The following is a 26,624-nucleotide window of genomic DNA, read 5'->3' on the forward strand; positions in this document are numbered from 1 at the left end:
GTGCAATTCTATCCCACCCTTCATCTAGAAATGACAAGGACTGCAAAACATGTACAAAAATTTGACAATTGATAAATATGAGTGATTTAGATAAAACTCCCAAGAAAATCTATGAAGATCCAAAACAAGGTATTTTGACTTCATTTTAAGGAGTCCCAGTTTTGATATTTTTTGAAATTTCCTGGTGTTAATCTGAGAAGTGTTGTAATACATAAAATTACTAATTCAAAATGTGTGTGCGCATGTATGCGTTGTATGCTCTGGTCAAACCCAGAACTAGACAGCATTCAGAATTTCCTAACACCTAATTCTCTTTCTGCACTTAATGCTTAAACTGTCATGACCTAACGGAAAAGGAGTCCCCACATGAATATTGGGGCTGGACTGCGTCTCACCAACGTCCTTGGAAATGCCAGATGTCTTTTTCCAGCTCACAGCAACACATCAGGTCTCTGATCTGACACTGAAAGACACTGCAGGAGCAGCTCTGCAGTGCCAGTTCTCTTCTGCAACCCTGAGGTTCTCGAGATGACAGCTGGGAGCTTGGCACCATCTTGTGCAGTTTGGTCTGCATTGTGCTATTCAAACTGGAGTAACACCTGGAGAGGACAGACAAGGTGCGTTAGATGTTGTATTAACATGCAAAATACGTAGGCAAATTTCAGAGAACAGGAAATATCCCTGCTCCCATTTTGCAGGGGAAAACTAGGAACTGAAGGATCATTTTCAAAGGAGACAGAAGAGTTTTATAAAAAGCCTGCAAGATTTCTTCAAACTCCTTTAAAATTTCAGCTAACAAGGTGCTTCAGCTATCAGAGTTTAATCCACCTGGAGACAACTGAAGATACAAATGCTAGATAATGCTGGAAAACAGAGCTGGGGCAACTTGTCTGAGTTACACAGGAACTCTGAATTGCACCATCCATATTTTTGCATGTGCACTTGGGTTGGGGTGTAAGTGTTACATTGCTCATGCACAGCACAACATGCTTCCACTAAGAAACTTTATCCTGCACACTTAAAATGTTTGCAGTGTATTTTAAAACGTTCATCTTTGCAAAATGTTACTGATTTAAATAAAGTGTTTCAGTCACAAGAAATAACATTGCCAATTAAATGGCACTATTTTCTTCTACTAACTCTGAAAATATGACTTCAATGGTCAGAGCAAATTTGGGTTTGAAGGTGTTTAAACAAATGCACACTTCAGTTGAAAGCAGTTTGCAATAACGAGATTCAATAAAAAATTCTAATTGTAGGCCTCATGTTAAGTCCTGAAACACATTTTTGGGTCCCCATGTGCCTTGTTTCCAAGATGGTAGCACCTGGAAAAACATGCAGTTTGATTTCTGTAATAGATACGAGCTCCTATGGTCAGGACTGCATTATGCTGCCTGTTTTAGTAGTGGTGGCAATGTTGCTGCAGTTTAAGACCTTTATGCAAGGGCATAAGAACGTGTTGGGCCATGAAAAATAGCAGCCATACACAGTTTCCATGCGGCAAAGTGAAAAAACTAACAGCCTTCTAAATAGCCAAGCCAAAACTTCCTGAATATTGTGCTAGAGAAATGTTGTTGCTTTCTTTAAGCCTGTAGTTCAACTAACTGCCCATACAATTGTATCCACAGATTTCTTCAGGAGAAAATGGGAAAAATGGTATGGTGCTTTTTAGTACATCCCCAAGTTTACTGACCTCTCTGCAGAAAAAAAAATGCAGTCCTTATGGTGAATTGAAGTTTCACCATGATTTGACTAATTGGAGGTCTTTTCCAACCCTAATGATTCTGTGATTCTATAATTTTCACATGAAGACTTCCATTTGCTTCACGTCATTTCCTATGGTGAAAATAATCTCAGTGGTCCATGACATCTTCCTCATCACTCAAAGCTTAAAGCAAAATCAGGTGCAAAGTGCGAGAAGGTAATACTTTCATGTGTAACATTGCTATTTATTATTATTATTATTATTATTATTATTATTATTATTATGATGATGATGATGATGATGACAACTACTCTCTGTTATTCAGCTTTCTGCTTCTGGTGGTAGTGATAATGAATGGGATGAAATAAGGGAGATGGGCAGCCCCGCTGGGAAGCAGGTGAGGGGCAACATCTTTTCTAGGGCACTACAAGCTGTAGGAAGCTCATGAACTATTCCTGCAGCCCTGTACCTACAGTGAATTAGTGCAGTGCTTTCATTCTCATTTTCACACCTCCTCCACAACCAAAGCACACACTGTAATTAAACTGGATGATTAGTCAATGAGGAGCTTTTACACTCTATGCAGCGTCTAGCCATGAGGAACAAGAAGCACCAAAAGCGCTGGGAAAAGCTCCCAGCAAGCGGCAGAGCCCAGGCAAGCTTTCCCACACTGCTCTGCCTCCATCCTGATTTACAGCACTCCCATGGCTCCCCTCTGCGCCTCTTCTGCTCCAGACACTGCCAGGGGTGTGAAACGGCTTTAGTAGTTTTTGCAGGTGGACTCCTCTCCACCAAGGACTGCTCTGACGTGTCTCCAGGCTGTAACATTAAAGGCAGAGCCGGGGAAAGTATCCTGCAGGGACTGATCCTGCTCTCTGCTTTGCCTTAGAAATCCTGAGCAGGTCTGGATAAGCTTCATCATCTCTCCAAATTCCTTGCCTGTAACCTAGGGACGGGACGAGCAACCTACGGGCTGCATAGGCGGGAGGGCGCTGGTTAATTACTGCGTGTTTATACAGTGGGGTCAGCAGAGAGAGTGCTATATGATAGCTAAATATTAGTGTGAAATCGCAGAAGATAACTGCACGTATCCTCCCTTGCACAGCACAGTGATATTTTATCTACTTGTTATTTCGAACCACATTCTCCGAAAGCTGAAAATACTTAGTGTCTGTTTAAAAGAAATATTTCAAAGAACACATGCTGGTTTGGGTTGTTTCCCACTGCGCATAGCACCTGCACACAACTGACACTGGTGAGCTCTTTGCTTTAATAGAAAAGGTAAAATGAAGTGTTACTTCTCTTTAGGCTCTGTTAAAGGGAACACTATTAAAAATACTTGTTCCCTAGCCAACTTCCCTCCCCCCTCCTTTTTTTTTTCTTCTTTTTTTTTTTTTTTCTTTTTTTTTTTTTTTTTTCCTGTAGTCATATCTGTTTTGGTGTACATCTGTGCCGGAATGTGTTCCTCTTGTCTGTGCCCTGACACACATCTCTCACCAGAGCCAAGAAAGAAAGGTTTATGAGACATATGCCACTTCATTTTGGAAGAGGTGGAGGCTTTTCATAAAAGATGGGGCCAGTTCCAGTTGTCATCACAGCTGATGTAGTGAGTCCCTGCAGGCACAGATGGCTGTAAGGCAGTCGGGGTGGGTGAGTTAAGGTTGATGGGTCCTAAGTTGACTGTACAGGTCTAGGAGTGATAAACACCTTTTATCACACAGTTTGCCACACCATTTTCTGCACCACAGAAAGCAGTGCTGTAGCAGCTGTTGCAGCAGCGATTCCTGCAATGCCCCTCTCATGGTGTGTCAGCTGCCCAGGGGTGATGGTCCTGAGGGTTAAGCAAAATCACATTTATTTATTTTTTTTTGTTATCAAGTCTGCTGATTTGATTCACAGAGACCCAGGGTGGCTGAGGCTGGCAGGGCCCTCTGGAGCCACCCGGTGCCACCCATGCCAAAGCAGGGACACCCAGAGCAGGGTGCCCAGCACCACGTCCAGGCGGCTGCTGAAGGGCTCCAAGGAGGAGACCCCACAGCCTCTGGGCAGCCTGTGCCAGGGCTCCGTCACCTGCAAAGAGCTCATGCAGAGGAGCTACAGGACATACAGTTTACTTTCAGCTTTTCTCTGCAGGAAGTCTCTGTGCCTCTGGTGGAGGTAGGAAAACCAAGAGGTCACACACCCAGGCCAGTCTTTCTTCCCAAGGGCTGTGGAAGTGGCTCAAAGCACAGGAGAACCTGAAGGCAAGACCAGCACACCTCGCTGGGGCTGGCACCTGGGGCTCGGAGCTGCCAGCTATGGCATGGCATTGCGCCAACCATCCTGCTCCACTGGGCAGGATCACTTCAGGATTTTTTCTTCAAGAACAATGATCAGGGGAGACCCCTCTTTATTACTGACCTGCAAAGCAGCTCGCAGATCCAAGTCAAAGGCATGCAGCAACCCTTACAGGCATAGAGCCTTGGGGGCTAATATTACCAGCAAAACAGAGGAGACAAAACCTGGCTGTTTTCTGTCTTAGCCATGAAAGGCACCAGATGGACCAGCAGACTGCAGAAATAGAGAGCAGGGAAGTAAGTGCAACATTCACTTGTTGTAAAGGACTCATTATCACCGCCTGTGGAAGAGCAGACGGGATGTTGTGCTCTACACCTGGTAGAAGTCAAGGAGGGATTATATCAGACAGATGTTGTTCATGCTTAGAACACCATGTGGGCAGACAAGGGCTGGATTCCCTGCCCCTGCCTGGCACAAATTCTATGGAGAAAGTATGGGAGAAGGACTAGGAGTAGAGCATCCTTGGGATTACAGCTCTTCTCCCTGTCCCATAGCAGGAAGACACATTTGACTTCTCCCACTCACAAAGAGAAATTTTCTTCTTTAGTATTGATGCAAGTCATCCTTCATTCATCCCTGGACTCTGCTTCACTAGCACACCAGACAGTTCTGCGGTGGTTGCTGCATTTTTATGGCATTTTGCAAATTTGTAGTGTCCTAAGTGTGCTACTCCTCTGTGGAAGGAAGGGGACAGCACTCCTGGATCCATGTTGTCCTCCCAGGAAAAAAGCCTAGGGGCCACTGTCCTTTCCTGGCCTAGCCTGAGGCCACTGCTGTAAACAAGAATTCTGTGTCTACTGCCTCTCTGCAGGTTTTGGACTAAACATGGCATCCATGAACAGACTGCTGAATTCAGTCAGAAAGACAAGGAGAAGAGGACTGGGGACAGGAGCCAGAAGAGGTGTAGTAAAGATTTTTCACCAATACTTGTCTCAGGTGAAAGATGAACCTGATTCCATCTTGCTCAGGATCCTCGTGGTCACTTGCTGCAAGCACAAGATTTTACTAGCTTGAGAAGTCTTCAGGAACATCACTGAAGTACAACAGACTGAAAAATGTCAGGCAGTGTGAGAAGCTGAGCTAGGTTCCCCAAGCATCCCCACGTAGGGCAAACATTCCCCACTTTCTCCTCATGTTGGAGATCCCTCTGCCCTTGACTCCTTCCCTTCTCCTCCATCAGCTGGCAAGACTCCTTGGCACCCAGGCAAGGGATGGAGAGCACACCTCGCTGGCACTTACACTTCTTGGAAGTGGCAGCTCTCAGGCTGATTTAGCACAGAAAATAAAGCCTGAGGATTTGTAACCTGTCCACAGAAAATCCACGAAGAGGAAGAAAGGCTGCACTCCCCCAGCACAATCTGAGCAGCCTCAGCCATCTGGATCAGGCACAATAAAATGTTGGAAAACAGTACCTGCAACGCAGTGTCCTGCTCCAGGCCTGGCTTCCCTTATTTTTATATTAACAGGAAGGTGTAAAAGGGAGGAGTTGAGCGTCCTGACTACATCAGGAGGATCCTTACTGTGACCAGTTCTGGAATACTCTCCCCAGCTTTGCTGAACATGTTTTTAAGAAGTTATTAAAAACCAGTGAGGACAGAAAATCATGGAAATTGCTCAAGTCCCCGGGAAGGATTCCTTCCAGCCAGAGCCCTGCAGAGCAGGGTTGCCCAGTCTGTCAGTGCAGGAAAAGGATTTCACCACCCACTGTGACAGCAGACTGGAGTCAGTGGCCTTGGAGGGCCTGGGGCCTTCTCCCAGGACCACGATCAGTCAGAAAGGTTGAGAAGCGTCTTGTGTACACTGTGTAAGCACCTTTCAAGGGAGAGAAAATTGGGAACAATAGAGCCAAGGCATTAGAGCCAAGGTCTGAGAGCTGCAGACAGACAGGCTAAAATTAGAAATAAAGACTTGGATTTTCAGCAGGAAGGATGACTGGCTAGTCTGGGAAGCTAGCAGTGCAAGCAGGTGTTTGTTCTCCTGGTTCCCTTCAATCACATTAGAGGTACTTCTGAAGTGAGTTTTTAACTGTATCAAAGTTACTGGATCTGGTGGGATACTGAAGTTTAAAGCCTATGATATACATGCCCTTTATGCCCTTGACAGCAAAGGCTTGGCCTTGTTTCCTAGACATCTGTGGAAGGGATCAACCTGGTCACCCTGGCTGATAGGGTGGGGAGGCTGGCAGAAGAAACCTTCTGATGGCACGGTTGATGGTGCCATCACCTCCCCTCTGCAAGTCTTTGGGAAGAATGAAGAGCTTTGTTCCAGGGCATATTCACCACTACAAGAACATGTATCTACCAAGAATATCAGCTGTGATCCCCTCAGAAGTCAGATAGTTTTCAAAGCTGTCACCGTGGAGTGGAAATCTGTCCCACCAAAGCTGCTTCAGGTTGCTCCAGAGAAGCCAAGAGCAAGTGCCTCATCTCAGTCAGGGACATCCCCCAGATCCACAGGACCAAGTGTCTAGGAGTAAATAAAACAAAAAGCTCACACAGAAAATACATACAGCAATAACTTTATCTTTTATAGTTCCAATAGAGAACTTTGCTCAGCTGTGAGCAGATGTGTATTAATGGTTGGATTTAAAATGGCTAAGCTCAGACAGATCACAAAAGTATTTTGGCAATGTAATCCACAAAGTAATACTTATGACAGAACATGCACAATAACACTAATATTTCAAGAGGGATTTAGAAATAGATGAGATTTACTAGTTGAGAATGAAAAATAAGATTTGATATTTAAATGTACAGGGACTTAAACATTTGGATGAGGAGATAGGAGTAACACTGTGAAAGGTTTTCAAAGTTCAAAACAAAAGAATCCTGAACTCAGCTCTTCTTAGCAGGGTAGGCTGAAGTGAGTTATGTATGCTCATGCAAGTAAAGTGATTTCTGTACATGTGCAAGAAGTCAAGCTGTTGCACATTTGTCTGCACTTGTGGTCCGTTGTGTCTTTTTCTGGTAGCAAATTTTTTGATGATTCTCAATACCTTATAGATACCGGTATTATCAAGAGGCTGTGTTGGGGTTACCTCTGTTGAATAAATATAAGTAGTAATGAAATTATCAGTCCCAAGTATTTTTAAGTCTGTATGGATTCCTTGGCATCAGTAGAGTATCTGATCACCACCTGAATGGGAAAAATCTTTAAGTCCTAAAACAAAATTTAAGTAGTGTCATCTTTTTGGACAGATGAAGCTAGAAATGGCTGGAGGGCCATGTCAGGAGAAAGTCCAGTTACAGAGATGTAGGACTAAGGTTAGAAGGGCTTATGCCAATGGAACTTGTATACATGTATTCATGGTATGTGGAATGTAAAAAAAATAATTAAGATAATCTTCTTTAAGAAACATAGATATAAACCTCAGAAACAAACAAACAAACATTTTAAAATATTTTCAATTGGGTTTAACAGGCCTGAACAAATACTGCAAAATATATTCAAATCTTTGTCTGAATTTCTTCTGTCTTGTTATATAAACATACACTTCTGTCTGTGCTGATGTTAGATATTTTATGCAAAAGATTGACTAGCAAGTGCTTTCATGGAAATAATGGCTGTTGCTGTGTCTGCAGCTACCCGGAAGAATTAGTGTAAGTGTTAGGGCCTGTATTCATTCCACCTAAATTTAGGCAACTAGCATGAAGTCTCCCAGTTAAGAGTTCAGCTTCAGTAGTTGACCTCAGTTCCCAATGGGGAGAGGTGGGTTGCTCTAGGAAAAATTATCTAAAATTTGAGTAGTTCTGAGCACTTGACTCTTCCTGACACATGAGAGCACAGGGTGTCTCTGTGCAACTCTGCAGCAGAAAGGTTTTCTGACTCACTGGGGGTCTGGTCCATTAGTTCAGACTGGCTAGGAGACCATTATCTCCCTTCTGCATACTGGGAAGTCTCCTACAGCCACAGGTTAGGCAGCACCAGCATTTCTCACTTTGGGAGCAATACTGGGATTGACCTTACTCCAAAAGCTACCTCCATCCAGATCATTTCTGCACTCTTTCTGACTTAATTCACACTATTACAGTTATGAATCTTGTACTTTGCTACTCACAATAAAACTAACCATGTGTAGGTCATGTCCCAGGAAGTACTCATGAGTCATTTAGAAAACCATTTTGATTACAGAATAGCATGAAGGAAATTCTAAACATTGAAAATCTGTGAAAGAGCATTAGAAGCAAACCTCAGTTAAGAAGGCAGTGCAAGCTATTCTCTTCCCTCTAGACTTTACCGTGCCTAGGCAAGCAGAGCCACACACCACTGGCAAGAGGTCCTCCAGTGCACCAGAAGAGGAATTCCATCCTAAATAAACACCTTTTCAGAGGCTAGAGAAAGATTAGTAGCCCTTGAGTTAGGCAGAGTTTGATGAAATGGGCTTTGACTAGCTCTCATCCTTGAATTTAGAAGGAACCATGCATAAAAAAGAATGATGTTTCTACTGATAAAGGTAGGTAGGTATTCCCATTTGCAAGGGTTAGAAAATATGGCTACAGTATATGTGATTAGAAAGAGGCAGCAATAAACCAGTGTATTCAGCATTATTGGTAAGGATATCAATGTAAAGACTTTAAGAAGACTCAGTAAGTGAACAAAATAAGAAGTGTAACATTATTAGAGATGGCCAATATGGTTTTATGAGGTATAGGTCATACTTAATTGAGTGATTACTTTTCAAAGATATAGTTGCCACAGTAACTATGGAAAAACAGAGATGTTATACAGCAGAATTTTCAAAGGCATTCAGTAAAGTTATTTCTCATATTATTAATGAATGTACTGAAAATAGACTGTTCAGAGGAAAACTGACTCAAAAGGGTAAGGTTTCATTAAATAATCCATTTACAGGCTATCTGGAGGACATACTGCTTTTAAAAGGTCAGAAACACAGTTATTTAGTATACAGTTATTAACACATTTTCAACTTGTTCATGTTCTCCCTAAATATTGTGAGGGCACATCTATTTACACAGCTAATATCAATGGAAAACAGGAGTTTCAGAGAGAGATGGTCAGGATACATCACTGCTCTGGGTTTTGATGGAGTTCTGAGATGAATCCCCTCATGTTTCACAGGTCCTGCTGTGCCCCTTGCCTATGGTCTGAACACTGATTAGTCGTCGTCTTCTCTCTGTGGCGAAATAATGCCGCCAGTAGAAAGCAGAGGTCCAGCCTGGCAAGAAGTTGAGTTGAGCAGTGCCCAAGAGAGATAGATGTCTTTGCCCACAGTGCATGCTTTGTTCTAGCTACTACCAATGTCACCCACTAAACCATGTCCCCAAGCACAACATCCAACCTTTCCTTGAACACCCCCAGGGACGGTGACACCACCACCTCCCTGGGCAACCCCTTCCAATGTCTGGCTACTCTTTCTGAGAAGAAACGTCTCCTAATTTCTAACCTCCTCTGTAGTCACATTCGCTCCTGTGTCCAGTAAGGAATAGAGATTCTCTTTGGTCCTCCTCTTTTCATTAATATATCTATAAAAACATTTTTTATTATTCTTGACCATAGTGGCCAGGTTGAGCTCGTGCTGAGCTTTGGCCTTCCTGATTTTTTCTCTTCATATCCTGTTCCTTGTACTTTCCCCAAGACGTGGCTTACAAGTCCCTGGTTCACTCCTTACAGTGAAAATTAGAGTTAAAATAAAATAAGATTGAAGAAATAATATGAATTTTTAGTAACTGAATATTATTTTTCACAGTCCCAAACAGATAGTGAACCTAAATGCTAAATGGACATTTAAATACAGTTATTAGAACAAAAAGATGAATCAAGACTTTGGAGTTTAATAACAGTCCACTTTTCCTTGCATTTATTCTGAACTTTGCCTTGAATAGTAGCCACTTTCTAAAATACTGAGCAGAAAGTTTCCTTCCTGTCATTTATTTTATACCTGCTTTTCTCAGACTAGTATTTTACAGATTTTAATGTCCAATTCTTTAGCTATTTCCCACCTGACTGACATTTTACAGTGTTGGCTAGCAAAAACTAGGAGATCAGCTTTTTTCTTTTTATTGAACAGATCCTCAGTCAAATCAACAAGAAAACCTTATGAAAGTTAGCTGAGTGGCAAAAGGCAGGAAAAAGGAAAGTATAACCTTCCTTCCCTAAAATTCTAACAACATATGGAAAATCTTAAAAAATCAAAAATTTGGAAATATTTTATAATATTCCAGACCATGAGAAATGAAAAGTGGATATAGAACTGGTAAAAATTAAAGCAGCTCTGTTTAAATTAATCCAAATTTGTGACATACTACAATCTGGCCCAGAAGTAATATCTTTTAAATGATATTTTTTGTATTTTTGTATGTGGTGATGAAATCACAGCTTTGTACCAGAATCGTAGAATGGCTTGGATTGGAAGGAACCTCAAAGATCACCTTGTTCCACCTCCCCTGCCATGAGCAGTGGTGCCATTCACTAGATCAGGTTGCTCAGGGTCTCATCTAACCTGGTCTTGAGCACCTCCAGGGATGCGGCATCCACAGCTTCTCTGGGCAACCTGTGCCAGGGCCTCACCACCCTCCGAGAGAAGAATGTCCTCCTAACCCCTAATCTAAATCTCTCCTCTTTTGGTTTAAAACCATTCCCCCCTCATCCTGTCATTATCCAATTGAGCAAAGAGTTGCTTCCCATCTTTTTTATGAGTCCCCTGAAATGTTGCAATGAGGTCATCCTGAAGCCTTATCTTCTGTAGGCTGAACAGAGTATCAGTTTGGTTTGAAATGAATCCTTCATTTCACAGAAGGAGGCATTGCATTAGCCCTTTGGATTCCTGCAAGGTATTATACTTTACATTGCAAAGTAGAGGATGGATTTGGACACTGGTACAGCATGTCAAATAAAATGGCAAGCAGAAATCTAATCTGTTATGCTGATCAGACAGAGTATCAAAATGATGAACAATAACTTTATAGTCAGGAAAGACAGTAAAGTTTATTTAGAGAACTGCTTCCAAGGAGATACCCCTGGCTGGGAATTACCCTGCTGTTGGGGCTGGGCTCCTTCCCAGCCTACTGGGAACCAGTTCTGTCCTCAGTGATGAGACAGGAGAAGGAAGTTCAAACTGTCTGGCAAGGCTAAGAGAGGTCGCTTTCCTAGCAGAAGAGAAGTGTTGAATGGAGTTATGTTGCGAGTTAGTGTGGGTACAGTTGTTGGTCAACAACGGTCTTCTCACATCTACTACAAATATGTCAAAAAATGAGCAGTGATGTAACTTTTTTGTAATATGATTTGCATACCACCCTGGAGAGACATCATACTGTGAGGAAAACAAGCTTCATTTAACATTTTCCTCTAGCTGTTAGGTTAAGGTAAGCTTTCCCCATTTTCACCCACATTGCACAATAAGTATAGAAATGCAGGGGAAAAAAAAGCATAATACAGTCCATGAAGACACATCAGACAACTTTAAGACATTTACCAGGTAATTTAGACAAGCTCTAAGTCTAGATACAATCCAGTTGGACTTCAGTGTGTCATTTGATAAAGTCATGTTCAAGAAGATGGGAGAGATTAGAACAAGAACACTGATCAAGCTGGGAAAGTAGCTTCTGAGGAGATATTAATTGCTTAGGTATAATTAAGTATAATTAGAGACTGTTGGCTAGAAGGTGGCACATTTAACACCATGGGCTCAGGATACTATGCAAATAGCACTAACAACATGCAGAAAATGGCACAAGGAGAACACTAATCTCCTTAGTACAAAAAAAACAAAGTCAGATATTCAAGGATGAATATGAGAAGCATGTTAAAATTGGAAGCTCATAGAATGGGTATAACATCAGGCAAGGATGATGAATCAGTTCCAGAATGATCACCATGCACTAACATAGTAACATCATGAAAAAAGCAATGATAATGCATTTGCAGGAGAAGTGTAAAATACTGATGGATTGTACAGGTGTCTGGTAAGTCTTCACCTAGAGAGAGAGCGTACTGCACAAGTGTGTGTGGGGGAAACACTGAGTACACTGCACAAATCAGGGGCAGAAGACAAAGGCAGACATTGTAAGAGGATACTTAGAGCAACTTGGGTTTATTCCTGTTGACACTACTGATCTTTAATTGGAAAATACAATTCACTTTCAATTTTGTGGAGGGTTACTTTAACAGCAGAAAAAATGATGTTGTAATGAAGTCCTTTGGACATGGAAAGGGCTAGGACATAAATCTTCAGTTGGTACTGCATAAGAATTTGATAGACTTTACTCTGAATTACAGAGTTCAGCTCAGGACACTGTTCGTGAAAGATCACATCAGTTTGAAACACAGAACTTGTGCTCAGTGATACATTGTAAATCTGTAATAAATATATTGATTTCCTTGAATTTACTTATTCCAGAGTACTTCAATACATGGGATGACCTACGATGTCTATACTTATGATAAAGAAAGCTTGAGGAAACTGTGCTACCCTTCCCTTCCATAATTTTGAGATGGCCTAAATGAACTGCTGTTTTCAAAATGATGAGTAGGGTTTGATAAAACTGGTTGAGATGATGCTGAATGTTGCAAATCCATCTAGTCAATTGGTTTATATTTGCTGTTCTTTATATTGTACTCATTAGATTTCTCCATCCCCCACCTTCCTTTTCATGCTTTTTGCATGCAGCTATAAAGTCTTCCCATACAAATCAACTCTGATTTTGGTCTTACTTACATAGTATTCCTAACAGCTCAACTCTTGACTCCACGGTGAGATACAGCTATTCACACATTACGTAGCAGACCTGTGGACCTGGTGAAGTCCCAATGGTATCTTGATAGCTGAAGAAAGAAAAGATAATTTTAAATGTGCTTTCTCAGGCAGCAAATCTTTTAAATTATGCAACCAGAGCACCCCTGTGATTCAACAGGGTAACCATTTCTCCCACATAATTTAAAAGGAAGAACCTTCTGTAATAGTAAAGAATTTTTCTTTTCCTTTATTTTTTTTCCTTTCTCCCAGTTGTAACGTTCTTTGTCTGTCAAAAACCAACAAGTTAGTGATACAATGATGCTTCTAGAAAGTCAAAGAAAGGACTAAAAATGGTCTTTTGAATGAGACGTCACTCAAGGGACATGGTTCTACCACAGAAATAAGGCAAGAATTCAAGACTACAATTTTAAGGGTGAGTTTGTGAATTTTGAAATAGAATTACCCCTCCTTGACTACTTGTTTGCTCTTCTGCAGTCTTCTAGAGCTCTCAGGAAACTGAAGTTTTTGCTGAATGGGAAAGCTATATATATTAACCTGTCACCTGGAACAGGGACCAGGCTTGGCTAGAGGATTTGGCTTGCCTATACTGAATAGATATTTTATTTTAACTTCAGGACACACAGAGACATGCTAGCTCTCCCTTACTACCAGAGTCACAAACTCTATTGCATGTATGAGTGGAAAAACAATGCTCTAAGCCTGGCTGACATGCACTGAGTTGGTTTGTAACTGTGGTGTTGTGTCATGTTGATGCTCACTGACCATTCAGCATTACAGGCTGAAAACATGAAGCTTTGAATTCACTTTTATTTTGGTTGACATCAGCACCATGGAAGCTGGATATTAAACAGAAATTTTGTGAATGAAATACGCTTCTCATTGGCAAAAAGTCTTCTAAACTGCTTACAAGATCATCAACTACTGATTGAGGAGGAACATTCAGTCCTCTAAAATGAAAAAAAAATTCACACACACACACACAAACTAATTTCATAATTTCATCATATAGATACTTGTTACACAAATCATCCCTGGATATTGACTGCTACACAGTGAGAAACCTGAGCATGCTTCCTGCAGGACATTTACAACAGAATGCATAAGACAGGAAGTGGCCTGTGAAAGACAAAGACATGCCAAATTCTGGGTATTGAAATAATGCATTTTATTTATTTATTTATTTATTTTTCATTAAGATTAGCTTTTTAAAATATTCTATATCTTATATTTTTGGAGATCTATTCTAAACAGGACAAAACATTACTATAATAAGACTGACAAGGGTTTGCTTTTTACCCTTGACAAGCTTGTCTTTCCAATGAGCATCCTAGCATAAAAGAAGGTGTCTTTCTCCCAAAGCTATGTCCATCTTCAGGCTTTTGACTTACTGATGAACTCATCTGCATCCAGTCATTCCCTTCACCTTTGTGCCTGCACTTCTGTTTGCCCCCTGAGGTCTACTGGGCTTCTCAGGCAGGATCTTGCTTTGGGCAGCAGCTTCCAATTGCTTCTGTTCTCACTGTGCAGAGGCTCTTAATTGCTGCTTGCATTTAACACAAGTGAAAACTAATTTGCATGACTGTGACTGATCTCTAAAATTAAACCATATGTTTAGCAGCTGCCATTAGTTGCTTTGAGCTAGGCGGTGGAGTAGTTTAGGTGAGGTCTGCGGAAGAAGTGACTATGCAATAGGGAAAGGAGGAATGTCCTCAAGTGCCCCCAAGTCCTATATTGATTACTTCATGGGACATGCACTTTTAAAAGTGATGTTGACACCTCAGAAAATGCACCTGGGACAGCGTTAGCCTCCTGAGCAGCTGAACAGGACTGATAACCTGGAAAATCCTGGTCCACAGCAGGCTGGGCTTGCAGGCTGGGATGTCCCCAGGGTGGATGGAAGCACATGGCTGTGTGTATTGGGTGACAGCAGTGGCAAGGTGTGCGTCCCAGGACAAAGACCTGGTGAGGCTGTAATGGGGTTTTCCAGCCCAGGGAAGCAGGCTGTGCAAACCGTGGCTGCAGAGCTCAGGCTCACACACCAGTTACAGCACCTTAGCAAGTCACTTCCAGTGCTCACAGAATGTGTGTTAATTTAAGTTATCTTTGTTCACACTCAGAGAGCTCTTGTAAGCAGTCACCTCTCCTTCCTTTTGCCCTGGGTTAGCAGCAAATCTGTCAGCAGCCTGCTGCTCGGCTGATGTGTGGTGCCTTGCTAATCGGTGACTCCTGGGTGACTCCAACAGCCTCAGTGCCATGAGGTCTGCTCTGCCCCCAAAGCCACCAGGATGATGAAAGAAGAAGTAAGCTGGCCCTTAAAGACAAGTATTTCCATTCCTTTACACATACAGCTACGCATTTGTTCATATATTATATTTATGTAAGACATATATTTATATAAATTTACATAGAAACACAGAAACTCACTTTATGTGAGTACATATATGTATGTATGCATGTGTGTGTACGTACATGTGCATGCATATATAAAAAAATATGTGTACACCTGCATAGCACATGAACTAGATGTTCAAAGTATTTGGATTCAGACTGCTTGAGCTAGGAGTTAAGTTAGATGAAGATTTACATTTATCAGCAGTTCTTGACTACCCTTTTCCATAGGAATGAGAGCAGTGCTTGGCTAGAACTACTAGGGTTAACTAAGCTGACTGCTCCTCTGAGAAAAGCTCAAGCCAAAGAAAGTCAAAAGGGGGTGGAGGGATGGAGAGGAAGATATATGAATGATTAAAGTATCTAAAAGGAAATTGGTAATTTTGAAAAGCCAGAGCTGGAAGCAATTAGTGGCTGGCTGGCAACTCGCAAGAATCAATAAAAGAAGGATGCAATTTCTAATAACTCAAAAATAAAATCTGCTGATAAGTTAAGAAGGAGCTATAAGGGAAAAAAAGAGGTGAATAGGAAACCAAATCTGTTAACAATTATTGTCAGTGCCAACACTGCCTTGGAAGAGTCACGTTTGTTCTACCACCTCCACCCGGCCAATTATAACAATATGTATTCACCAGGCTCTCATGACAGGAGCACCCACCAATCCCACCAGCGCTAAGGAGCTGCTGGCATTTGTTTTTATTTTAATTTATCACTCAGCTGTTTCGAATCACATAAAGCTAAAACTTGGCTTACAAGTTGTCAGTTCCAATGCTAATCTTTTATGCTTACTGCATATGCGTGTGTGTGTGATATGTATATTTTCTGAACTGTAAAACTGCCATGGAAATTTCCCAGTCTGGGTATGAATTCTCCTCTCTGTCCCTTTACTGTGGAGACTGATCATGTTAAAGATATTGACGTGTTTACTTCCCAAACAGGAGCCTGCCAGATGATGCAAAGTAGCTGGGTCTATTTCTCTGTCCCTTTACACAGGTTTAATAAGCTAATCCAGAGTAGTAGATCAGAACCTGTAAGTGGGGTCATCCTATTCAAAGTGATGATATCCATGCTATTCCCTTAATTTCTCTATCAAGGTCATAAACACCACAGCCACACGATAAATTGCATTTATTTTTCACCTTTTGATCTCCTTACATTTTCTTTGCCCACTAATCCATTTCCACTGGGACCACTTCTGGCACTGCAAACCTCTGAGCAACACTCAAACAGCCCATGCTCAGCCCTGAGCCCATGCTAAAACCCTGTCACAGGAAGTTTTATTCTTTCCATTATAAACATGGAGTTTCCATTCTTATCTCCCAGCCCCAAATTACACCAGTCTACAACAGAGACCCGCAATAGGTACAGGGCACTGGGTCTGGCTCATAAGCCAGATCTGGGCATGCCTGTTTGAGATTCTCGGTTTGGGAGTACAATTCTTCTGTCCATGCAAAAGCAATGGACATGAATCTTGCAACTCTCAGGATAGCATCAAAAAGTTACTTTAGAGCAGTTGGAAAAACTCTTTTTTTAATTTCAAGGGCTGTGTATAGTTCATAAAAGCTTCTGGACTTCCCAAACATACATAATATCAATAAAAATGTATAAACAGTAAATATCTTGTGAAGTGCTTTCTCCAGAATGTGGCAGAAACAAGATATATGATGGCTGGTGCTGGTATAAATATTATGTTACAAAAATCACTCATGTCTTCAATGCTCCAGAAGAATTTTGCTGGTTTTGGCCCCAATCCTGCAATATGCTCTGTATGGGCAAGAAGTCCTTCCTCGTGGACTAACTGAATTGAAGCTGTATTTGGACCGTGCAGTTGAAAGCATTCAGCTGCTTCTGAGCACTCATTTCAATTACATCTAACATAGCTCCAAGTTGCACTGTAACTCATGTACTGGGAATTTGCATCCCATTTGCTCTAAGACAGAAATGTGCCTCACTGGGGTCCCACAGCCCAGAGGTAGGGATGAACTGTGAGCCTCCACGTTCCTTTTTCCAGTGTTGTACTCTGAATCATTTCATCCCCCTGCAGTGTAAGGCTATTTATCTCCTGATCCTGATGTAACAAGGGAACCACTGCAGTAATATGAACTTGCAGCAAATCATTGTATGCTGTGCTAGGTAGGTAGGTAGCAATAATGCTGCTCTGGATGCCAGACACACTGTAGCTTGTGAGTGGATTATGCTGCTGGAGTGACTGCATACATATGATATGACCCATGAGTCTGCACACACTAATGCCAAGGCATACAGATGCCCTGCTCTGCCCACCTTCTGCCCAGCAGAATGTATTTTCTTAAATAAGCTGGTAAAAGCAAGTGTTTTATTCAGATAGAACCAAGTGTTTTATCTTGAAGAATCAGTCTACACTGAATTGCCCAGCAACAAATACACAGGCTTTGGAATTTATTTATTTATTTATTTATTTTGAAAGATTCACACACCACTCGCCCTATCAATAGCCCAACAAACATGCAAGAAGCAATGGGCACAACCTGGCCCCAAGGAGACTCCCCCTGAGCACCAGGAGCCCTTCTGTGCTGTGTGGGTGACGGAGCCCTGGCACAGGCTGCCCAGAGGCTGTGGGGTCTCCTCCTTGGAGCCCTTCAGCAGCCGCCTGGATGTGGTGCTGGGCACCCTGCTCTGGGTGTCCCTGCTTGGGCACGGGTGGCACCGGGTGGCTCCAGAGGGCCCTGCCAGCCTCAGCCACCCTAGGAGTCTGAGAAACATCCAAGACTAAACTAAATTACAGTGACCTTGTGTGTATACTTCCTGATCATGGTTTCATCTGTGCTCCTAAGCAGTCTATGGTGTTAGATTCACTCTTGCACATGGCTTATCTTTTGAACTATTGGTTTCTGTATCCTGCCTCCTTTTGCTGTTTCCATAATTAAGCCAGGCCTTTCACCAGGAGCAGCTTCAGCCTCATCGGTCATCATCACACACTGGTCTCCTTGTTCTTGTGTTCTGTTCTCCACTGTCAGACCATTTTCCTGAAGAGATTCCAGAGAACAGTGGTTGCACCTTGCATGCATCCATGCATTTCCCTGTGTTGCTTCTGTCTGAATGGTGGTATCTTATTCCTACTGTTTCTGGGCTAGGGAAGAAATGTCACAGGCAGTCCTAGCAGGGTAAGGCTGATTCTGCCTAACCCATGCCATAGGAGGGAGCAACATTTTTGTAAGATGAACTCTTACTCACAAGATTTTATGCATACAGGCTCCCAGCCAGAACAGCACTAATTCTTGTTGCACTGAGGGGAAGTTTGCAGGAGGCTGCAAAGTTAAGCGTTTTCCTACCTGCCTATAGACTGGAGCACATTAAGGGGAGGAAATACATGCATTGACCTATAAGGGCTTTTTTTTTTTTAGCTCTGATTTGTTAAAGGTCACTCAGCATGAAACGATTAAAAAACAGCTCATGTCTGATAAGTGTATTTGGATTTTTGGAGGTACACTACCCCAGCTGGATAGACATAATTTCTTTGGATTTCAGGAATGCATTTAGTGTTGTACCACACATCGGTGCAATCTCAGTAAGTCAGAAAGCATTAGAGGGATGGTGAGACAGGAACTGTCAAAGGCAACGGTTCAACAGTGGGTTAGGGCACCAAGAACCCAGAGAACACAAGCAGAAGTGTGAGATATTCACAGGCTTTAAACTAGATCAACATTATAACTTTACAACATTATATAACCCACCTACTGCACAAGATTTGGAAAAGGAGTTTCACAGACTTGGACCCAAGTAGCAATTCCTTGCATGTCAGTGCAAGGAGAAAAGTCCGAGGTGCTGCCCAGCTCCCCGGGTGAGTGACCTGTGTCACCAGAGCTGGTCGGAGTGCTGGAGGGGCGCAGAGCCTGCCAGCTTCACCTCCAGGCTTCTCTGGCCAATGCTGGGGCAGGCGAGGAGCTGCTGGGCTGCAGCTGAGTGGTTTCTCTCTCCCACGCCTCAGAGGGGAAGTATCAGATTTTCAGGCACAGTCTGGTCAACGGTCTGCTCCTGGGATAGCACAGCCACATGCTGTCCTTATTTGGGCTGGATTGCGGGTTACGAGCCAGTCCGAGGACTTTTTTTCCCTTTTAACATGTTCATTTTGGTGAGACATTTTTTTTTCCCCTGTAAGGAAAAACCCCCCAAATATTTTTAGAGTGGTTAAATTATTTGTTATAAACAGAATGCCCAATGAAATCTGGCCTTTTTCTGAACATGAGTCATTCACAACCTTATTTCAGTGGGTGCATTTGTTATTCATAAATACTAAAGGAATAGCTTACGCAAAGGAACTTAAATCTCTGGGTTATTCCAGAGCTGCTTGTTTCTTTATTAGTGTCTGTTTTTCTTGGTACAAGATGGTCTATCTCAGCTAAGAGGCACCACATCTTCACTGTAAATAGTAATAAAGGCCTTTGAACAGGTGAATAGCAGTAAAAACAGTTTGAAGGAATAGAAAATCAATTTGAACTAATAGTTGTGTTTAAAAACATGTTAACATTTGGCTTCAGACGTTTTTGTGGATATGGCTGTGGTCATGAAAAACATTGCAAAAACACAGCAGTATCATTCAACAAACCACATCAGAAAAAAAACCCTGTACATCTAGGCACAGAAAGACTGGGTTGCAGAGGACCTGAACACATACAGAGTTTCTGCAGGGCAAAGGAGCTGAGCTCCTGTTTAGTACATGGACTTACTTTAGGTCTCCTTCTTTGGGCTAAAGTTTTCTAGATCAACAGAGCTTTGCCCTTGCCTCTACATGGGTTGCTTAGAGAAGTCTCTAAGCATTAGAAAGCATCTATCCCCACCTCATCTTAGTGTACGCTCAGTAAGTTCTCAGACGACCACGTTAGGCAGGAGTGTTGACCTGCTCAAGGGTAGGAGGGCTTTACAGAAGGGTCTGTATAGGCTGGACCGATGGGCCGAGGCCAACCATGTGAGGTTCAACAAGGCCAAGTGCTGGGTCCTGAACCTGGGGCACAACCCCATGCAATACTAAAGGCTGGGGAAGAGTGGCTGGAAACCTGCCTGGTGGAAAGGGACCTCGAACTAATCATTGTTATCCAGCTGAACATGAGCCAGCAGTGTGCTCAGGTGGCCAAGAAGGCCAACAGCATCCTGATTTGTATCAGGAATAGTGTACCCAGCAGGACCAGGGAGGTTATTGCCTCCCTCTACTCAGCTCTGGTGAGGCTGCACCTCAAGTACTGTGTTCAGCTTTGGGCCCCTCACTGCAAGAAAGACATTGAGTTGCTTGAGCATGTCTGAAGAAGGGCAACAAAACTGGTGAAGGGTCTAGAGAACAAGTCTTATGAGGAGCAGCTGAGGGAGATGGGGTTGCTTAGCCTGGAGGAAAGAAGGCTCAGGGGAGACCTTATTGTACTTTGCAATTACCTTAAAGGAGGCTACAGAAAGGTGGGGATTGGTCTCTTCTCCCAAGTAACAAATGATAGGACAAGAGGAAATGGCCTCAAGTTGTGTCATGCAAGGCTAAGGTTGGACTTCAGGAAAAATTTCTTCACTGAAAGTGTTGTGAAGAATTAGAACAGGCTGCCCAGAGAAGTGGTTAAGTCACCATCCCTGTAGGTCTTCAAAAAACATGTAGATGTGGTTCTTAGGGACGTGGTTTAATGGTAGGCTGGGAAATGCTAGGTTAATGGTTGGACCTGATGATCTCAGAGGCCTTTTCCTACCTAAATGATTCTATGATTCTATGCTGTAACCATGGGCTGTAACCCTAAGCTGATCCTTAGGGATACTCATCCATCCACAGCCCAGTAAGTCCCACTATCCCATTGAATAGGTTGGAATCAGTGGTGTTTCACTTGAAGCTGAGCCCATGCTTCACCTTGGTATTAGAAAATAGAAAAATTCTTGGTATACAGAAACAGAGAAAAAGATGTTGCAAAGCTAAATTACTTGCTGGATCTTGAAAAGCACATATTCAGAAAATGGATGGTGATTTTACTGCCAGTGGTAGCTGTAGAAATGGCAGGGGGAGCAGATATTACTGAGGAATGGTGCAGTTGGTGTTCATTTCAGGCCAGCTGAGCATGGAAAGGAGCAGGTAAGGAGGGCAGTGACTAGTAGGACTGATGGTGCCTGGAGGTATCTTTTAGTGTGACTGCATATCTTACGTGCGCAACCTCTGCTGGTTGAACTGCTCAAGTATAAAGGTCTAGAAACTAACACCAGGGAAAACCTTCAGTAAACTGGTGACTGTCTCTGTATCAACATCCCCACCCATGCTATGGCTTTGCATGCATCCTGGACACACACAAAGCTGTTATTTGCAAGCATATTTCCCTTGGAGTGGTTCTCACCTACAGTTCTCATAATTATCAAGTACAGCTCTCGAATCCAAATACTAATACCGATTTCTGTACACTCCAATTATAGCCACCTTGATTACAAGAGGCCTAAATCTATCAATAAGAACAATAAACTGCTAAGATTCTCCAGCAAGATTTCAGTTCAAATACTGGCAAAATGGTTTTAAGTTAAAGCACTTGTAAGCTACCCTTCAGAATGCACAAGGGATAACTTCTAGCTGCTAATTAAATTACTTCATCTGTTTACTCTTGCAAACTGTATTTCCTTGCTTATTTTTAACCATATATGCTATAAAATCTAAAGACTTGAAAGATCTAAAAGCCTTTAAAAAAATAAAAACTGTTTAAAAGACTTGAAACCATATGTTCTCTACAGCTAAAAAACATAGAAGACTGTATATATATAGATTTTTATCTTAAAATATTACATAAGAATTAATGGCTTGAGTTTCACCTATTAAACTTGGTAATTTATATATGGGCTGGTCTTCCTTTCCAAAAAGTTACATGCTGAGGGGTTTGTCTAGGATGGAATTGGGTTGGGTGTTCTCATCTCCTGGTCCTGTATTCAACCAGGCGTCTTATTTCCCTCTCTCATGATTAAATATAACTTTCTTTGTAGCTTAGAGAAGGCAAATGCTAAAGAAAGGTGGAAGTGGTGTGACTTCATAATTTGCAGAAATAACCAGAAACATGGGCTTGATGAAGAAAAATACTCTGGGGATTGTTTTAATACTTAGACCACCTAGTAGACATCAGAAAGTGTAAGCATCAATCAATGTACACTTAATTTTCCAATTAGGGAATGACCATATATGAATTGTTATTAAACTGTAATGGCATTATTGATGCCCTCCAGATAGTATTTCCCTTAAGACATGTTCCATTGCCCTTTTCAGTTCAAGTAAACACGGTGAGAAAAGGACAGACTTTAGAAATATGGATGGCTGACCAAAATATTCATTATGTTAATTCTTGTATTAATTCTTCTTGTTGAAAGTAATGAAAGGTCATTGAGTGCTTCTCTCAAAATTATTTGCTCCTAGTTGGGTTCAAAATACTGAAAAAATAAAACTGCCTTGCTGCCTTTACCCTGACTTTTCTGCTTCCTGATTTATCAGAAGTAGGCATACAAATGTGTGTGAGACTGCTGAACACAGATAATTGCTCAACACTGTCTGACTTTTTATATCTGAGGTCTTTCTAAACTGCAAGTAGCAATTTCTGCTCTATTTTTGGCTGGAGTTGGCTCTTTGCTCTTCTCTTATCATTCAGTCCATCATTGAGGCACCTTCTTACAGTAATAGTTATAGACCATTCCCCATGAAGACCCTGGAAACTATCCCTAATTCTAGAACAGGGAACCATAAGAATTCAGGAAGCTTATTTTAAAAGAGCTTGACCCACATGTGCAGATGTCCTGATGCCTGATTCTGACCTCACCTGAGCTGACAAATACAGGCAGCTCAGACTTTGAAGCTCAGCTCCTGGTGCAAGTGTCAAGCGTCAAGTGCAAGTGCAAGTGTCAGTATGCTTCAGTTACTATGATTATTGCACACATAATGTAGGTTATGCCCAGTGGAGTAACAGCCTTCAACCTGCCACTTAATGCCAGGTCACTACTTGTTTTCTGTGTCCTTTCTTCTTTCTTCTTCTGCATCAACATCCACAGCAGGCTACCTGTGATAACTCTTAGAGGTGAGGCCTTGCTCACAATATGTAGTATGCTTTTTTTTTTTTTTTTTTTTTTTTTTTTCAGACAGAATATTTCTAACATGTATTTTCTCCTACCACAGTTAAACATCTTTTTGTTAGAAACTATACAGTAAAACAGACCTGTAGAGTTTCAACTTACATGTTGGCATTTAATCATGTATCAGATACAAATGTCATGTACCACATCAGATAGTCTTTCAGCCTGCCAGAAATATATTACCTGACTTCTCTAAACCAAGTAGATAGATAATATTTACCATTTCATGTCTTACTTTAACAAGTACCAGTAACAGTCAGGTCTTCTGTACTCCCTATGCTGTATCATTTGTGTATATCACAAATGGGCAGATGCCAGAACAAAGATAGGTGCACAAGTCAAATTACCTGACATACCCACAGCCTCTGACATGCTTATCTTATGACATATTTGCAGGTCTGAAATTCTGTTGAACCCACTGCTACACCAAATAAATCTGCAGTGCTGTGAGCGGTATCATGACTACAGCACAAAGATCTTGCTTAATACATCTAGAAATTTGTGCCTGACTGCTTTAAGGAAGGGTCTGGATGTTTTCCAGGTGACCTGAGTACATGCATATAAATGTATATGTCTCTTTAAAGAGTACCTTAGCCTGTGAAGCTGACCAGAGAATCTGTGAAAATGTTAAATTTATTAAGAGTGGGTTGACTGCTCTCTTTAGCTATGTGAAAATTTTATGGATGATCCCTCAAATCTGGCTGCTGGTTGGATTCCAGCTATTATATGTAGCTATGTATGGTTATAATAATGCTGCTACAGGATTTGCTGTAGGAGAGAGATATCAGGGGGGCTGCTTATGATTGCACACACATGTGTCAAAGCTGCAGCAATATGGAGGGCCATGTTCAGGTCCAAATTATGAACCAGGTCTCAGCTATGTTAGCTGTAAAGGCTGGGAGATGTTTTTAAGGTCTTGTGTGATCTGCACTTGATGCTTTTGTCCTTTCAGTAACTTGAAATGCTCTTAAATAAACATGAATGCAAAGAATCTCTTCAGGCTGAAGGATTTTTTGAAGTAGTCAAACATCAGTGGTCCCGGAGTATACCCCTCTGAAAACAGTGTACAGAAGTCATCCCTAAAATATAGCTATAGTACAACAGTCTGGAAGGAGGCAATGCACCAACTTAGGTTAAGATATAGAGGAGGTCATATATACCTGTGAGTTCTGGTGAGCTAAGTTGAAAGACAGTACCAGAAATACCTTTGCTACATTCATATTTGCCCAAAATTTGGTGTATAGACTCACATACAAATTTTGATAACCAAAAAATGTTAAGAATTATTTTCAAACAATTTTTGCAAAACACTAGTTTTTCAAATCTTCAAATTTGCATTTTATATATGAAAATCTGAATGTGATAGGACTTGAATCAGATCTGTATATTTATACTAGGTGCTTATGAATGCAAACTAAGGCACAAAACTAAAAGCACTTTTCTTGGTCACAAAGTACTTCATTTTATTTAGGTATTAAAGGGGTACTTTTAATCTGTATTATAACTGAAATGTTCTGGGTATTTCTTTTTTTTTTCTCCCTACCTAGTTATCTTAATAAAACTTGGAAATGTTTTCAGTGATTTCTTGAAGAAGCACTTGGAAGTGATTAAGCCACAGAACAGAAGTTTGAAACATTTTGGTAATGTGAGATACTGAAAAGTTTTAGTGTTATCTTATGAAAGGTTAGTTTTTAAGTTTGGAATAATGGACAATAATTACCTAATTAACTGGAGCAGAATGGAAAGAGCAGGAAAATAACTTTCATTGTAAAGCTGACTCATAAAGTAGAAGTATTATTTTTGCAAAATGCAAAATTAATCAAATAAAATTTTGAATTTAGATTTTATTTTTTTTTCAATAGGAAATGACATAAAATTTCTCTTTGCTGCCATAAAAAAGAAAATCTGAGAATGAGTCTCCTCCTAGTTTTACCAGGTCCTCCTGTTGTGGCTGTAGCCCTAACAGCCTCACGGGTATTAGTTCTGATCTTCAAGACAGTAATGAAAAGAGGCAAATGACTGATTCTGTCCTGTGGTATAAAATAAAATAAAATAAAATAAAATAAAATAAAATAAAATAAAATAAAATAAAATAAAATAAAATAAAATAAAATATATTTGAGATTCAAACGATCTTGTTGCCTAGCAGGATAATCGATACAAAATGAAAAGGCCACAGGATGCTCCTGGTGAGCCCTAAACAATTCCTCCACATCCTGACTTGCAGGATCCTATGTCTAGCATGCAAGCTTTGAGAACTGGACACAGACTTCTGTAGAACTGAATACACTACAGCAAAGAATCTTAATGAATTGGGACCACATAATGTAAAATTTAGGTAACATCTTCTCTGGAATTTTCTAATAATTTGAGAAGACAAACTAGAGTTTAAAATGAAAAAGGTTTCAGCTACATTTTTCTCATGAAATCATTCAATATATACTATGTTATTGCACAGTGTGGAGGTTTTTAACTTTAAAGATAACATGTGCTCTGTGTGTTTTGATGTTTTTTATTTTCTAAGAAAATCCTGCTGCCTCATGTCTAGTACTCAAAACTGAGCTACTCCTACTCAGCTTCAGACCCTTTCTGGTATCTGTTTGTTTGCTAGTTTTTCACGATAGTTTTTGGACATACTGAACACACTGACCTTGGAAGAGAAAAGTGAGAAAATTTTTAATTCTTTTCCTGATGAAATCCTTTGACCTAAAATTCGTAGTAGAAACATAAGGAAGGAAAAGCATGGACCTTTGCTTAAACAGAGTTTAGCTTTAGGCAAGAAGTCCCTACTGCAGTGACCCAGGGTTAACCTCTGCACTGGAGTTTTTTTTGCAGTTCATGGGGGAAGGCCAAGGTACCAGCACTGTGGCTCCAGAAAGGTGCTACTGCGGGGATGGCGAGCCTCCATCTCATGGACCCTAGTGAGCACATCAGAACAACTGCAGTGTGTGGTCTGTGGTCTGTGGTCTCCTCCTTAGTGACATGTGCTGGTAAGACTGGGCTGCAGTCAAATGCTTTTTAAATAAGCTGTCACAACAACTTAGAGGGACTTGGCATGCTCTGGAGGGCAGGACTGGAATTCCAGAAGGACTGGAGATTTAGACTGAAAAAAAAAAAAAAAAAAAAAGAGGATGTTATCAAGCAAGTAGTATTTTGAGATGCTTTAAAACTGTAATATTAGGATGTTTTCATGAGATAAGACCACAAATGCTGAAACACAACTAAAAAACAACTGGCTTGACAGCTGTTCCACTGTCAGAGGACTTTAGCCTGTAGTGGATCACAGGATCCTTGACAGTGGATGCACCCAGTCATGGTGAAAATCCAGTGCTGCACCCAGACTTTGAATGGTGACCACCATTACTGGGCTACCACACCAGTCTTACT

The sequence above is a fragment of the Aythya marila genome (genome assembly GCF_965140915.1).
Source record: "Aythya marila genome assembly, chromosome: 2".
In the NCBI taxonomy this organism is placed as follows: Eukaryota; Metazoa; Chordata; class Aves; order Anseriformes; family Anatidae; genus Aythya; species Aythya marila.